At 43.2% G+C, this 12395-nt stretch overlaps 1 protein-coding gene across 1 annotated transcript in view; it reads left to right on the top strand.

Moving 5' to 3' along the window:
• The window catches only part of LOC132870324 (uncharacterized), a 75690-nt gene that overhangs the window by 35726 nt on the left and 27569 nt on the right, over positions 1 to 12395 (top strand). The window lies entirely within an intron of this gene.

Genomic DNA, 12395 nt, shown 5'->3' with positions numbered 1-12395 from the left:
TCTTTAAAGGGGAACTGAAGTCATTTTTAAACTTGCTTTATTTCTTAATTAACATGTTATTCAATTACGTTTTCTGTTTTATTAACCTTATATCGTGACTCATATTGGCATACAGTATTATATTACACTTACCGGCCTTTTCGGTTTTTAGCCATGTTGAATGTAGTTCATATGGTCCACAGCAGACATCGCTTATCTGCGCGATGTTCACAAGACTTGTGCGAGACTTCAAACATGAAGTGTCAGCACCGCCATTTTGAAAACTGTTTACACATGCCCCTTTTCCACCAAAGCAGTTCCAGGGCTGGTTCGGGGTCAGTGCTTAGTTTGGAACCGGGTTTTCTGTTTCCACTGACAAAGAACTGGCTCTGGGGCCAGAAAAACCGGTTCCAGGCTAGCACCAACTCTCTGCTGGGCCAGAGGAAAGAACCGCTTACGTCAGTGGGGGGGCGGAGTTGTTAAGACCAACAACAATAACAAGACCGCGAAAGATCGCCATTTTTAAGCGGCGAGAAGCCGCAGCTGTACAAACGTGAAGTCATCCATTATTATTATTGTTGTTGTTGCTGCTGCTGTTTCTTTCGTGTTTTTGCTTCAATATTCGCGCCAAGGTTTAAGCAAACGTAGCGATGTAACTGATGTATACAGCGACGTAATGACGTATACAGTGACGTAATGACGTGGCACCGTGAGCTATGGAAAAGCAAACTGGTTCTCAACTGGCTCACAAGTTGAACGAGTTGTGAACCAGCACCAGCACTGGCCCCGAACCAGCCCTGGAACTGATTTGGTGGAAAAGGGGTAACAGTGGCCAGATCGCCATATCATTCCAATTTAGATCAATTTCGAAATTTGCCAGCTTCATCAGTGATGGAGATTATTCCATACGACTTCGAACCAACGTGGAGTAGAGAAGAGTTGGAAAGACGACAGGATAAGCACTAGTCCGTCGCGCTGGTATTTACGTCATTACTGTCGCATAATTAAAACGTGCCAGATCAGGCAGCTGGTGGGTTTTCAAAATAATAAATACATGCATGTATTTTTGTGATTAAATACATATTATACTGAGCGCATTTCCCACATAATCCTCACTAAGGTTTCGGACAGCACTACAAAATGGCGTCCACACTATATAGTGCCGTATATAGTGAGTAGGGAGCGATTTCGGACACAGGGAAATCTTCCGGCTTGATTACGTCAGCATTCGAAGGAGGGCGCGTGCGTCTTTTGACAACGTTGGCAGATGTTGGTGACTTTGATTTCCGCTGTACGTTTTACTTCCATCCTACAAAGTCTCGCGCAGGTCTCAACGAATCTCGTTTACAGCCATTGTTTTGACATACGTTCTGATATATTACATAGCATATTTCAAACACTCATAACTTGCTATAGCAGTGATAAAATAGCTGTCAGAAATGCATTCCTACATTTTATAAAATGAGAGAAATAGAATTTTGATAATAAAAAAATTTGCCTTCAGTTCCCCTTTAAGGTGTATGGGTGCAGTGCCGATCTCCATTTCGATAGCCCTCAACCTCTCACCTGTACAGCTAGGGTTACAGAGGGGGGCTAGTCCTCTGGTAACCACAAGAGTTTGACTTCCCTACTCACATCTGTATCGCAGTGTGCCTTGCCAGATGGTAGTAGGTACCATTTTTATGATGGTCTTTGTTATGACCCAACCACAAGTAGAACTCATGATCTCCTGATTGAGAAGTGGACACACTAACCACTAGGCCAACTCACAGTCCAGAATGCATATACTTTTTACTAAATGACCTAAGTGTGGAATGCAGGAGTCCTCTGTTTCTCACAAACATACAAATATGTATGATTGCATATGATTTGCATATTTCCATGGCCTAATGATTAGAGAAGCAGCTTTGAGCTCAAAAGGTTGCTGGTTCAATTCTCTAGAGCAGCAGGAACGACTGAATTGCCCTTGCCACCTAACTTCTGCTCCCAAGGTGGCTCTGAGTGTGTTACTCTGGAAAAGAGTATTTGCTAAATGCCATTAATGTGATATTTAAAAAAAAAACTCAATAGAAGGCTTGATTTGTACTGTTTTATGTTGAGACAATGGCATTAGTGCTGATTCTGAAATCAGTATCACCGAACAATGTTTTCAATAAAAAATCTCATCTCATTATCTGTAGCCGCTTTATCCTGTTCTACAGGGTCGCAGGCAAGCTGGAGCCTATCCCAGCTGACTACGGGCAAAAGGTGGGGTACACCCTGGACAAGTCGCCAGGTCATCACAGGGCTGACACATAGACACAAACAACCATTCACACCTACAGCCAATTTAGAGTCACCAGTTAACCTAACCTGCATGTCTTTGGACTGTGGGGGAAACTGGAGCACCCGGAGGAAACCCACGCGGACACGGGGAGAACATGCAAACTCCGCACAGAAAGGCCCTCGCCGGCCACGGGGCTCGAACCCGGACCTTCTTGCTGTGAGGCGACAGTGCTAACCACTACACCACCGTGCCGCCCCCCTCCTTTCTTCTCCATAAAAAATAAACTAGCGGAAGCAGGCAATGTGGAGGGATGAATGCACCCCTCTTGTAGAACCTCCTGTATATAATGCTCCATAGACTTCTGCTTGAAGATAGATAGTGGGTAGATGCAATGGTGAGAAGGCATGGTGCCAGGAAGTAGCTCAATGGCACAGTCCTGCTGTCTGTAGGGAGGGAGCCCACTGGCTTTACCCTTACTGAGCACCTGTATGAATTCCTGGTAACTCTCTGGAATGTTGGCAGTGGTTGTGACTTCAGGGCTTTCCACTGAGGTAGAAGCAACTGTGAGTTTGTGAACATGATGATAATGTTGGATGCAAGGTTTGGACTACTGTAGTATTTCTCTGTCCAGCCATGAAATCTGTGGGTTGTGCTGTTGTGGCCAAGGGAAACCCAAAATAATGGGTTGGTTCTTGGTTACTGTGACTAGGAATGAGATGGTTTCATAGTGCAGTGCACTCAGGGGTTTAGTGCTTGATGTAATTATGCCACTCCCAATAAGTCCACCATCAATGGTCCTGATCTTAAGGGGTTGTTGGAGTGGTAGTGTGGGGCTTTGCAGTCTCCGCAGGGTGTCACTCTCAATTAAATTCTCCACAGCTCCAGAATCCATCAGGGCTGAAAGAACAAACAGATTCTGAGAGCTTTATCTGCACATCAAATGTGAATGACTGGTGAGAGAGAGAACTAAATGGATTCACATAGAGAGGGCTTGAAGTTGTTGAGGCTCTCTTAGCCATCATTGTAGGTTTGGAGCCTCCCTGACAAGAAGGACAACTTGACATGTGGTGTGTAGAGTCTCCACAACAGAAGCACAGCCTCTGTCTATGCCTGCACCCACGTTCTGAAAGGTTTAACTTGGTATGTGAGGTCTGCATGGGCTCTGGATTCTCTGTGACACTTGAGATGTGTGTGGGAGTATGCAGTGATGGTCAACTCCTGAGTAGACTGTCAAGTCGAAAGGAGACATCAGCATGAGAGTAGAGAGAGACTTGATCATCTTGACATGGCAATTTGATGAATATCTCAGGATTTTGACTTTGGCAAAAAGCAACTTTTAAGGAAGCCTCAATCCAGCCGCTTCCTGCTGCAAGTGTGCGGAATTTGAGAGCATATCTTGCAACTTGTCTCCTCCCTTGTTTAATGGTGAGTAGTTGTTCACCAACCTCCACCCCTTTGGGACTGTGATCAAAAGTCACCGCCCTTCTCCCATACTGCAGTCACTGTTCACCCAAACATTGTTACTGTTCTCCTCAAAGACAACCCTGTGTGGACAACGCAGCATGCCTGCTGTCTTCATTTGATACATCCATGATGATGGTGAAGTAATCTGTCAGGCATGCAGGCGAAAGACGGAGGTAAAAGCAAGAAAAGTGTTTATTTAGGCAATCAGGCAGACAAATCCAAAATGTGAGACAATGGCAGAATCAACAGGCAGGCAAGGTTCAGGCAAGGCACAAACAGGATATCAAAGGCAGAGGCAAAAGAAGAAAATCCAACAATAAAAACAAAGTCAAAACCAGATAAACAGTGCAGGATACAAAGGCTTGGATAAGTCAGACCAATGGAACTGAGTGACTGAATCCAGGTGTGTTCAGTCAATAATTGAGGGACTGTACAATGTAGAAAATAGTCAAAATACAGGAAAAACCTATGAATGAGTAGGTGTGTACAAACTTTTGACTGGTACTGTCAGTAAATATTGTTAGCATCGGCAAACTGCTATCATGGAACAGGAAGGAGACCCTTTGGGATGTGATGCTACTGGAAAAATAATCCACTTCATCATTCAGTGCGTTTACATGCACATCCAAATCGAGCTACTGTCGGTAATCGAGCTAAGGGTCCCAGCAGGGGTGCCAGAGAAATCCAATCCTACATGCACACAAGGAAATCGAGCTATTGTGTGAGGTACATTGTGCACCCGAGCCACAGGTGGCGCTACACGCCCCATCGTGTTGGTACACTTCCGGTTGTCGTCATGAAGAAGAGCTATTCAAAAGTATAAACAAAGTTATCAGTTCCGTGTTCACAAGAAGAACGATGACGAGGACAGCAACATCGAGAGAGAGAAGCTGCTCGCTACTACTACTGTTGTCATGCCGACCGAGGCTGTTGTTTCCCGCTTGTGGTCTCGTCACTCGTCACTTCCGGAAGGGGCAGTGCTGAAGTAAGTAGCTCGACTACGTAGCTCGATAGGGTTTACATGAACTAAGTAGCTCGGCTACAATCGCATAATCTAGGTCGCGTAGCTCGATTACGAGAAATCCAGTTCGGTTCGATTTCAGCCGAGCTAAGGTGTTTCCATGGCATTTAGAACTTCGATTTCAGTCGAGCTACGGCAGAAATTCGATTTTCTCTATGTGCATGTAAACGCACTGACTGATTACTTTCCTGTAACAGCACACCCTGTTGTATTTTACTCCTTACATAACACACCCACATACGCCGCGCGCACGCACACACACCAAAAAAAAAAAAAGCACAGGGGACTATATTCCCATTGCCAGAACTACTGACACAACACAGCAAGACTAGTGTAGGCTGTAAAATTAAGTGAGATTTTTTCAAGTAGAACCTCTCCTCCTCTCTGTGATAAATTATAGCATGATTTCTGTTAAAAATTTCTCCAGTCATGTTTAATCGCCTCAGGTCTGCTTGGGAGAGTTCATAGAACATCGTGTGACTGGACACACACACACACACACACACCAGTTGTTAAACACTTGACCTGACCTCAAAACCACACATATTCAGCAACAGTAGGGCTTATGATAGGAAAAAGAAAATGTGTGAGTGATGTGAAAATGTCTGCCTATTTGCAGTTTAGTTGACTCTAAATTCCTTCAGAAGAAGGCCTCTGTGCACTAATTATTCATCAGAAGTATGCATTAGTGATTTGTAGGAATGCTAATTCTGTAAAACAACTAAACGTTTCTGAAGCACCTCACACGAGAGACAAGCTTCCGTTTGGACCGTTTGAACATTACAGTTTAACACCACTAATTCAAGTAAAAATACACACATGCTGTTTTTTTATGCACCATGCCAATTTATTTTTCACTTGTGTTTGAGAGAAGCATAAGCTCTGTAGTACAATCAGCTTACGCACTATTACTTTCTGAATTTAATAACACGTCGCACCACATCACTGTTGAATTCTTGAAACCGGTAACAGCACACTTCCAGGACTTGGACTCAAGTCCGACTCATGCCCTAATTTTAAGGACTTGTGACTTGACTTGAACTTGAGCACTGATGGCTCAGACTCGGACTCGTGCATTAACTGTATTATAGGACTTGTAAATTGGAGACGAGGACTTGGATTTTTTCTTTATTTTTTCTAACATGCCATAATAATTTGGCATAAGATATTTATATCTACATTAGTTTTTGTACTAATTTCATGCAAGAGGGTCATACCTGCGCGCCTTGGCGCGTGCATCAGAGAGACTCTCAGGCGCGCTCCGGACAGCGTGCGCGCCAAGCAGACTCTCACGCGCGCCACAAACAACTCGCACCTGCACAGGATTAAGGCGCAATCAGCACGCCAATATAAAAACTGTGAAAATACACTTACACTACCGTTCAAAAGTTTGGGGTCACCCAGACAATTTTGTGTTATCCATGAAAAGTCACACTTTTATTTACCACCATAAGTTGTAAAATGAATAGAAAATATAGTCAAGACATTTTTCTGGCCATTTTGAGCATTTAATCGACCCCACAAATGTGATGCTCCAGAAACTCAATCTGCTCAAAGGAAGGTCAGTTTTATAGCTTCTCGAAAGAGCTCAACTGTTTTCAGCTGTGCTAACATGATTGTACAAGGGTTTTCTAATCATCCATTAGCCTTCTGAGGCAATGAGCAAACACATTGTACCATCAGAACACTGGAGTGAGAGTTGCTGGAAATGGGCCTCTATACACCTATTGCACCAAAAACCAGACATTTGCAGCTAGAATAGTCATTTACCACATTAGCAATGTATAGAGTGGATTTCTGATTAGTTTAAAGTGATCTTCATTGAAAAGAACAGTGCTTTTCTTTCAAAAATAAGGACATTTCAAAGTGACCCCAAACTTTTGAACGGTAATGTGTGTGTATATATATATAAAACACTTTTTGTTTACTACATAATTCCATATATGTTGCATATGTTATTTCATAGGTTTGATGTCTTCAGTATTGTTCTACAATGTAGAAACTAGTCAAAATACAGAAAAACCTACGAATGAGTAGGGGTATACAAACTTTTGCCTGGTACTGTATGTAAGGAATAAATACATCAGAATATAATCTTATTGGGAAATAATCAGCTTTATGGTGGTAACAGTAACTGCTTTGCGGCAGGCCACATTGCACCCACGTTGATTATTTTGAGTATTATGGTTGCGCAGAAAGCCTTTGTGTGGTGATGATACTCATTATATCAACATCGAGAAACAATATCAACGCAAATATGCTGTTTGTTTACCATCCCACTGTTTCTGAAACGATTTACTGCAGTCTTCTACTGCTCAGTCGTGCTGATATTTATCTGTCAGGAGTCATCCTCTCACAGCTTTCCATTCAGAACAATTTGAAACAACCGGAGCACAGATTATATAAAGGAAACTCAACCTTCAGCACACTGTGTTCACTAAAACTGTAGGCGTAACGTATGCTGAGGTGCTGGTGACATGACCCTAAAACTTTTTTGGAAGTTAATCTGTAAAAATGTTTTATGTACAGTATATAAGCTCATGGTGAGAATGGATCTGATCTGTAATATATCCTACATAATTAAACCAAACGTGGGTGGCAAGGTGGTGTAGTGGTTGGCACTGTTGCCTCACAGCAAGAAGGTTCTGAATTCAATTCCAGTGGCCGATGGGATCTTTCTGTGTGGATTTTGAATGTTCTGTGTGGTGGTGCTCTGGTTTCCACCATAGTCCAAAGACATACAGGTTAGGCTAATTGGTGGTTCTAAATTGACCCAATATTGTATTCGAGTCCTTAAATCTCAAGTCCCCAGCGTCCAAGTCATTAAAAAAAAATTTCAAGTTGAGTCCACTATTGGTCCGAGTCCTAGATTCCAACCGCACCATGTGACGGTGGCTGTTTCAGCACCATTAACATTAGTTTGTTCCTGAACATGACGTATGAACAGGTGAATGTGCATTCTCTTTGTCAGGGAGTGTGAAGTATTCTGTCAGAGATGGTTGGGAGACGGATGTAAGTGCAGAAGGTGTGTTTATTAATACAAGTGAAGACGGTAAACAATCCAGAACGGCAGGCAAAACAGTGAAGCAGGCGATAGATCGAATGACGCACAAACAGGCTATCGTAGACTCGGCAGAATCAAAGACGAGAAACAGGAAATCAGGGATCAGGAAACCAAACAAGGAAATAAGGCTCAGTAATGTGTCAGCAACGCAACTCAATACTTCGCAAAGTAAGTGTGCTTTCACAGTTTTTATATCGGCGCGCTGATTGTGCCTTAATCCTCTGCAGGTGCGAGTTGTTTACGGCGTGCACGTGAGAGTCTGCTTGGCACACACTGCTGTCCAGAGCACGCCCAAGAGTCTATCTGATGCACACGTCAAGGTGCACAGGTGTGACAAAATTAGTGCAAAAATGAACGTAGATATAAATATTTTATTCCAAATTATTATGGCATGTTACAAAAAATAAAGAAAAAATCCAAATCCTCATCTTCAATTTACGAGTCTGAATGCAGTTAATGCATGAGTCCGAGTCCGAGTCATCAGTGCTCAAGTCCAAGTCAAGTCACAAGTCCTTAAAATTAGGTCCTGAGTCGGACTCGAGTCCGAGTCCTGGACACGAGCACTACAAGCCTGAATTGACCGTAGGTGTGAATGTGAGTGTGAATGGTTGTTTGTCTGTATGTGTCAGCCCTGTGATGATTTGGCGACTTGTCCAAGGTGTACCCCGCCTCTCACCCATAGTCAGCTGGGATAGGCTCCAGCTTGCCCGCAACCCTGTACAGGATAAGCGTTACAGATAATGGATTGATGGATGGATGGATGGATGGATGGATGGATGGATGGATTAAATCAAACATTTACTGAGATGAATATACAATGAAGCTTTATCCTGGCTATTGCTGTTCATATAATGACCAGGGTTTGTAGATGACGTAAGCCATATCATTGTGATGTGAGCTATATAATTATGAATTTTAAAAGCCTTCCAGTGCATCCGCTCTTCTATGATTGGAGGAAAAAAAACGAATCTAAAAAGCTAGTGTGGATAAAAATACCCTAAGCATATCTTTTCAGTCGATGCCAAAGATGACTGACAGAACACCTACTCATATTTCCTCCCACTACAGTCTCCTAGCTTCAGCATTCCCCTACCAGTCTCGCACCCAACACTTTAAAAAAATATTATGTTGGGTGCCATGTGTGTCGGTGTTCCCCATTCTGAATGAGCTTTGTGTTATTGCTGCCTTGAGTGGAAAATGGGAAGGAGTTGCATGTGGGTGTTTGAACTTTTGCTTCCATTCTTTTACTGCTACACACACACCACACAGTTTTATGCTGAATGACAAGACTTAACACCTTGTCATTACCACACACACACATACACGTACACACACACATGCACAGACTTCCAGCAGCACACTGCTCCCACGCACTAACCCCTCTCCTGTTCGAAACACACACACACATACAGTAAAAATGTTGTTGCTTGTTTATTTGCTTTCACCACTTGTTTAGTTGAAAATAGTTAGCTCATTTTAACTGCCTCCCATTACTCTTAAAATAAAGATCGTAATTAACTCCATTTTGTCCTGATATTTTGGAAGAGTTTGGAGCAAAAACACTTAAATACTGCTCTTGGATGAACAGCAAGGAGCTGGAAACATTCTCCCAATAACTTACTATGTTTAGAGCAAGTCAGGTCAAGTTGGCTTTTATTGCCATTTCTCTATAAAATCTGTATACAATGGAATGAAAGGTGGTTTCTCCAGGGCCATGGTGCAACACACACAACAGCGTGGGACGAGTACAAAATATACTATGCAATAAACACACAGGATAATACATACACAGGACAGTATGCATTAACTAATGCATTCACTTTAATGCGAAGACGCCACTGGGCTTTCTTGGCTCCGGAGGAGGTGTTGAGTGTTCAGGAAAGTTCCTCTCATACCACCCCAAGGAACTTGAAGCTTTTGGCTCTCTCCACAGTTGCGCCGCTCTGATGTGCAGTGTAGAGTGATCGCCACGGGTTCTTCTGAACTAAACAATAATCTCTTTTGTTTTATCGACATTGAGAGAAAGATTGTTGTCCCTGCACCAGTCTGTGAGCTGCTCCACCTCCTCCCTGTATGCTGATGAGCCTCACATCTGTAGTGTGAGGATGTGATTTGAGATGGACTTTGCAGCACATTGGTGAGTCAGCGGTGTAAATATCAGTGGGCTGAGTGCACATCCCTGGGGATCGCTGGTGTTCAGCCTGGAGGTGCTGTTGCTGATCCTGAAGCATTGGGATCTCCTAGTCAGAAAGTCCAGGATCCAGTTGCAGAGAGAGGTGTTCATCTAGTAGGCTCAACTTTCCTATGAGTTGCTGTGGGATGATTGTCTCATCTCATCTCATTATCTCTAGCCGCTTTATCCTTCTACAGGGTCGCAGACAAGCTGGAGCCTATCCCAGCTGACTACGGGCGAAAGGCGGGGTACACCCTGGACAAGTCGCCAGGTCATCACAGGGCTGACACATAGACAACCATTCACACTCACATTCACACCTACGGTCAATTTTAGAGTCACCAGTTAACCTAACCTGCATGTCTTTGGACTGTGGGGGAAACTGGAGCACCCGGAGGAAACCCGCGCGGACACGGGGAGAACATGCAAACTCCACACAGAAAGGCCCTCGCCGGCCCCGGGGCTCGAACCCAGGACCTTCTTGCTGTGAGGCGACAGCGCTAACCACTACACCACCGTGCTGCCCGTGGGATGATTGTGTTGAATATATACGGTATATATACATATATATGCCTTACACCTGCAGACAGGTAAATACACAGTTTTTATCTCTTCTCTCTCAGAAGTACCCTTCTCCTTTCATATGCATTAACTCTCTTCTTGGTATAGTTTCCACAAACAGTCTCCATTAGGCTCCGCCACTCCTGCCTACAGTTGACGGAAGACTGCCAACCGTTAAGGACATCCCCACATTTGAGGTGTTTTTGCAAGTGTCTTTGAAATGGACCTTTGGTCGACCTACTGGGCTAGAACCACAAACAAGTTCACCGTACGTCAGTTGTTTGGGTGCTCTAGTGTCGTCCATCCAGCAAATATGTCCGAGCCAATGTAGACGGCTTCTGATTAGCATGGGTTCGATGTCTTTAACACCTGCACACTTTAACACCTCTTTGTTGTTCACAAAATGATCCCATTTGATGTTCCATTTCCGGTTGAGAGAACGCCATGCGCATTCTGGCTGCCGCTTCTCACTGGAGCTTTCTATTTTATTTTATTTTACCTTTTGTTTTTCTTTTTTTGTTTGTGTATACAACCCCTGGCAAAAAGTATGGAATCACCAGTCTTGGATGAGCACTCATTCAGACGTTTTATTCTGTAGAACAAACTGAGATCACAAACATGATACAGTAATAAAGTAATTCCAAAGTGCAACTTCTTGGCCTTCAGAAACACTAAAATAAACGAAGAAAATACCTTGTGATAGTCAGCAAATGTTACTTTTATAGACCAAGCACAGGGAAAAAAATATGGAATCACTCAATTCTGAGGAAAAAAATATGGAATCACTCAATTTTCAGGTAGAAAATAAGGACTCACCCAGTCAATTTCCTTTCCCTAAATTGACACCTGCCTCAGATTAGATCTGCTCATTAGTCTGCAGTTAGAAACAGCGCAGTTATCACACCTTGGAGGGCTGCTGGACCAAGTGGATTGGCAAGAATCATGGCTCCAACAAGAGAGATGTCTCTTGAAACAAAAGAGAGGATTGTCAAACTTCTTAAAGAAGGTAACTCTTCACGCATGGTTGCCAAAGATGTGGGCTGTTCACAGTCAGCTGTATCTAAGATATGGACCAAGTACAAACAGCATGGGAAGGTTTTTAAAGCCAAGCGTACTGGTAGACCAAGGAAGACATCAAAGCGTCAAGACAAAAAACTTAAGGGCATATGTCTTGAAAACCGAAAAAGTACAACAAAACAAATGAAGCATAAATGGGAGGAAGCTGGAGTCAATGTACAAGTATGTGACCGAACCGTGAGAAATCGCCTAAAGGAAATGGGATTTTCATATAGGAAAGCTAAAAGAAAACCATCATTGACACCTAAACAGAAAAGAACAAGACTACAATGGGCTAAGGAGAAGCAATCATGGACTGTGGATGACTGGACGAAAGTTATCTTCAGTGATGAATCACGAATCTGCATTGGACAAGGTGATGATGCTGGAACTTTTGTTTGGTGCCGTTCCAGTGAGATTTATGAAGAGGACTGCCTGAAGAAAACATCCAAATTTCCACAATCCTTGATGATATGGGGCTGCATGTCAGGCAAAGGCACTGGGGAGATGGCTGTGGTTACTTCTTCAATAAATGCACAGGTTTACATTGACATTTTGGACAGTTTTCTTATCCCTTCAGTTGAAAAGATGTTTGGGGATGATGAAATAATTTTCCAAGATGACAATGCATCGTGCCATAGAGCAAAAACTGTGAAAGCATTCCTTGGTGAAAGACACATCCAGTCAATGTCATGGCCTGCAAATAGTCCAGATCTCAACCCAATAGAAAACTTGTGGTGGAAATTGAAAAAAATGGTCCACGACAAGGCTCCGGCCTGCAAAGCTGATCTGGCAACTGCAATCAAAGAGA

This window comes from Neoarius graeffei, chromosome 22 (genome assembly GCF_027579695.1).
Source record: "Neoarius graeffei isolate fNeoGra1 chromosome 22, fNeoGra1.pri, whole genome shotgun sequence".
In the NCBI taxonomy this organism is placed as follows: domain Eukaryota; kingdom Metazoa; phylum Chordata; class Actinopteri; order Siluriformes; family Ariidae; genus Neoarius; species Neoarius graeffei.
The sequence above is the reverse complement of the archived record's forward strand: the minus strand, read 5'-3'. Positions and strand labels throughout refer to the sequence as shown.